General features: G+C 34.4%; 1 protein-coding gene and 1 long non-coding RNA gene across 2 annotated transcripts in view; one reads left to right on the forward strand and one right to left on the reverse strand.

Moving 5' to 3' along the window:
• Nucleotides 1-5000, reverse strand: part of LOC113820720 (ubiquitin domain-containing protein UBFD1) — a 48725-nt gene that overhangs the window by 13106 nt on the left and 30619 nt on the right. The window lies entirely within an intron of this gene.
• Nucleotides 2453-2859, forward strand: LOC138863781 (uncharacterized). The gene is made up of 2 exons (XR_011398962.1): nucleotides 2453-2519; nucleotides 2658-2859. It is a non-coding gene; the product is annotated as an uncharacterized lncRNA (long non-coding RNA).

Consider the following 5000-nt stretch of genomic DNA (forward strand, 5'->3'; position numbering starts at 1 on the left):
TTGGAATAAAAAAATTCTAACCGATTTTTAAAATGACAAATCATAAAAATAATAATCATTATTACCACTGCTATTATCGTCATTATCATTATGAATCTACTTTCTTCAAAATTAAAGTGAATTACAAAAATCACCACATTCTCTTGAGAGATTATCAATATAAAAATGTTTGCCTTTCTAAAATGTATAATTCCACATGGACCCTGACAAGGGATCTTTAGAAATGACTTATACGAAGAAAAATAGAAAAAAAGAAAGAAAAAAAAAATGTGGGGCAGTTTATCCAGACAGTCGGGTAACAGCTCAAATTTAGTCTCAATAGTCGTAGAATATTATGGTATTTAATGTCAAAGATGAGAAAAATCTGGAAAATGTATTTCTAGGCCCTTCTCAGAAATGTTCTCCTTAAAGCTTTGCAGATATGAAATACTTTTTTCTATTAATGAGTAGGAATCGTGGCTGTATAGAAGATACTAATATCATAACAGAATTTGGTATACAGGACATGTATTTGAAGGTTTTGTTATATTACTATATAGTAATTAGAAGCTTTATAAATCCACTTTTCTGTTCTCTTAACCTCTGCATATCAAACTTTATAAAGTTCAAGCAACAGACGAGTCATGCAGAATTAATATACTGTTTATGATGTTAATACATTTTGTTATAAACATGATGATCTAAAGAAGATCCCTTACAAGCCCACACCAGCAATCATTCTGAGAGAGAGGAAGTGAGGAGACTGAAATAGGGAGAGAGAGACTGAGACAGTGAAAGAAAGAGGGGGAGACAGACAGACAGAAAGGAGAGAGAGATTACACCAAATTAATATTAAACTAGCTTATAAGAAGAAAGAACTGCACATACTCCTTGACTAAATAAAATATGTAAACCATTCCATTCACAAATAATCAGTCTATAAGTCCATTAAAATACAATCAATTTGATGAAAATTTGTGAAACGCATTTTAATAAATCACTTTTTTATTAATATCACAAATAAACTCAACACAATTGTTTTTTTACATTATATGTCATGATTATAAACATGGTATCATATCTAAAAATCCTTCTATCTTTTTTTTTATTCATATCAACTTTGTCTCCTGTGCAAAAAAACACTAAATATTTTATCATTTTGGTGAGAAATGACAATATACATATTACCAATAACATCAGTAAAATAATACATTCCTTAACCAGTAAAATTATGATCAATGAAACAATATCCAAAATATTGATTTTGAACATCAAATCATCCATAAAATCATATGACAATTACATCCCCTTCTATACAATCGCTTTACGGTTAAGTTATCACATTTCTCCCAGGGTACCTCACTTGTATGAAAAATATTGATGCTGACAGCTTAACTGCATTACTAATGATAATTATAAACCTAATAATAATTGAGCAAATGGAAATAATGTTAATTCTAGTGATATCCTGTATTCCATGCCATATTACAGGCATCCCAATGTTTTACTGAAGACCATTGTGCTGAACAGTACTCCGTCATTGATTTAATTGACACACTAATCCAAGATAAAATTAATGTAAATTTCCCACTTGCAGGCATGAAGTGCTTTTGAAAGCTGGTCATTTTATTTGACTAAAATCATTTAAGAATCATGTAGCAGCCCATAAATAGGTATCAGCAGGACATAGGCAATTATTCATCTACAATACAAATTACAAACTGTTGGACTGTGTACAATGAAAGAATGGGAAACATCAGAAAAAAAAAGGAGAACAAGAAAGTGAACTGGTTATTTCATAATATAAGCCCTAAGAAACTGAAATACATTGCTAAACTGTGTCTAAACTAAATTCAGTTATATCAAATACATAAGAGCAAATATAAAAACACATTCAACATTGCAAGCATTAAGCGACAGTGAATAAAAACAAATGCACCACAGAGCAAGCCTTCTCACATTACATTTACCAGTGCCTCATTCATTGATCAAATGAAAAAGGAAGAGGAATCATATCTTATCTTCCCTTCTTAAGATTTCTCTCAATCTGATCTGTCACTGGATGCTTTACTTATAACGTTCTTAGAAATCATACTTGCTCTTCAGATTAGTGTCTACATTCCTGTCTGCCTAGTGTGTGTTAGAGCAATTACCTATGGCCTCATGTTAATACATGATCAACTGTTAATGCATATATAACTGTTACTATTAGTAGTAGCTTTTGGTCATGTTTAGGCAAGGTTCGTCTACAGGAAATATCAAAGTCTCAGATATCTGAACAGAAATATTCAGGAACAAGAAATAAGAACTTAAATAATTTGGCTCAAAATATGGCAATGCCCTTAAATTTTCTAACTTAAATTAATGAGGCACAATGGAGCAAGATTAAATATAACACAAGAAACTGGAAGCTGCTATCAAATAAAAAGAACACAGAATTAGTAATAGCAAAAGTAGCACTTGTAGCTGAGCTAAAAGAAGAAGAAGAAGAAGAAGAAGAAGAAGAAGTAGTAGTAGTAGTAGTAGTAGTAGTAGTAGTAGTAGTAGTAGTAGTAGTAGTAGTAGTAGTAGTAGTAGTAGTAGTAGTAGTAGTAGTAGTAGTAGTAGTAGTAGTAGTAGTAGTAGTAGTAGTAGTAGTAGTAGTAGTAGTAGTAGTAGTAGTAGTAGTAGTAGGACAGGGACAAGAAAGAGGAATAGGTAGAGAAGAAGAATGATAAAAAGACGGAGGAAGAAAGAGGATGAGGAGGAGCAGGAAGAAGAAAAAGAAGGAAGAAGAAAAAGGAGGAAGATGAGGAGGAGAAGGAAGAAGAAAAAGGAGGAAGATGAGGAGGAGAAGGAGGAAGAGGAGGAGGAAGAAGAAAAAGAAGAGGAAGAGGAGGAGGAGGAACAGCAGAAATAAGTTGTCCTAATAGTAATAGTTGTAGTAGGAGTAATAGGAGTAATAGTAGTAGTAGGAGTAATACAAGTAATACGAGTAGTAGAAGTAGTAGAAGAAGAAGTAGTAGTAGAAGTAGTAGAAGAAGAAGCAGTAGTAGTAGTAGTAGAAGAAGAAGAAGAAGAAGAAGTCGGAGAAGAAGAAGAAGAAGACGAAGAAGAAGAAGAAGACGAAGACGAAGACGAAGACGAAGAAGAAGAAGAAGAAGAAGAAGAAGAAGAAGAAGAAGAAGAAGAAGAAGAAGAAGAAGAAGTAGTAGTAGTAGTAGTAGTAGTAGTAGTAGTAGTAGTAGTAGTAGTAGTAATAGTAGTAGTAATAGTAGTAGTAATAGTAGTAGTAATAGTAGTAGTAATCGTAGTAATAGTAGTAATAGTAGTAATAGTAGTAAAAGTAGTAAAAGTAGTAAAAGTAGTAAAAGTAGTAAAAGTAGTAGTAGTAGTAGTAGTAGTAGTAGTAGTTGTGGTGGTGTGGTGGTGTGGTGGTGTGGTGGTGTGGTGGTGGTGTGGTGTGGTGGTGTGGTGTGGTGGTGTGGTGTGGTGGTGGTGTGGTGTGGTGGTGGTGTGGTGTGATGTGGTGGTGGTGGTGGTGGAGATGGAGATGGAGATGGAGGTGGAGGTGGAGGTGGAGGTGGAGATGGAGGTGGAGGTGGAGGCGGAGGCGGAGGCGGAGGCGGAGGCAGAGGTGGAGGCGGAAGTGGAAGTGGTAGTGGTAGTGGTTATGATAGTAGCAGTGATAGTGGTAGTAGTGGTGATTGTACTAGTAGTAGTAGTAGTAGTAGTAGTAATAGTAGTAGTAACAAAGAAGTAGTAATAATATTAGCAGTATTAATGGCAGCAGCAGCAGTTATATTAAAAGTATATAAATCACCAATAATTGCAAAATGCATTAGTGACAATAGTAGTAATTGCAGTACATGCACAACATGGATAATAACAGCATCAATGAAATAATAGTAATTATTTCTGCAACTGTAATAGTTGTGGCTTTAATAATTAGTAATAGTAGCAATAGTAACTGTAATTCTAGCTGCAATAGTGAAAGTTCTCAAAGTAGTTGTGGCGGAAGCATCAGAAATAACAGAAGTAGTAGTAGCAATAATAGTGCTAACAGCAGTAGTATGAGTTGAATATAGCAGTAAATAAACCATATATGGTAACCATATTGGTGGTGATAGTGAGAGCAGTGATGTGGGGTGGTCATTGTGATATGATGGAGATGATAATGGTGGTGATAGTGGTGCTGGTGATGATGGTGGTGATATCGATGGTGTGACGGTAGTGATATCGATGGTGAAGGTAGTGGTATTAGTGGTGATGGTGGTGATGTTATTGGTGGTAGTGGTGGTGGTATTGGTGTCAGTGGTGGTGTTGGAATTGGTAGCAATAGCAACAAAAACAACAGGAGCAGAAGTAGAGAGTAATAATCCTAATAGCGGTAGAAAAAGATAAAACCAAGATGAAAACAAGAATAGTAAAAGTAATTCATGTTAAAGAGAAAACACAATTAGTAGTTGCAAAAGTACTCACAGATGCTCTAGAAACCCAGCAATCATTACCATTACAGTGTAACTCATTAAAATAATAACAATACAAACATTGGCCCTTTTGAAATCTGAGCAGCACACAACAATTTCCTTAACACTTATTATGTAAAACTACAAAATAAGAAGAAAAAAAATTCACTGCCTGATGTACAATGAAATTCTCAGGTATCTGATTTACAAAAACTGCCTTGCATTCCATTCTTTTGGTTTACACACAAATTACAACTAACACAGAAAATGCCTGTAGCAAATACTTTTCACAATAATCTGATGCCATTACATGAACCTGATATGAACACTGGATCAGAAATACAATGCATTCTTATAAGTCATGGGGGTAAAGACGGATGTAACAATATAACATTTATCTGACCCTAAACACGTAGCTCGGTCCTTGGATTGTGTTTATCATTTTTCTTGATTACACAAAGAACACCTAATTTGTTTGCTTATACATCTTTAAGCTGCGACTGAGTAGGGGAAAAAATGAATAATGAAAACTGGCTGGTAAATCTGGATCATGATTCATCAAAAACCTCAAAG

This window comes from Penaeus vannamei, chromosome 13 (assembly GCF_042767895.1).
Source record: "Penaeus vannamei isolate JL-2024 chromosome 13, ASM4276789v1, whole genome shotgun sequence".
In the NCBI taxonomy this organism is placed as follows: Eukaryota; Metazoa; Arthropoda; class Malacostraca; order Decapoda; family Penaeidae; genus Penaeus; species Penaeus vannamei.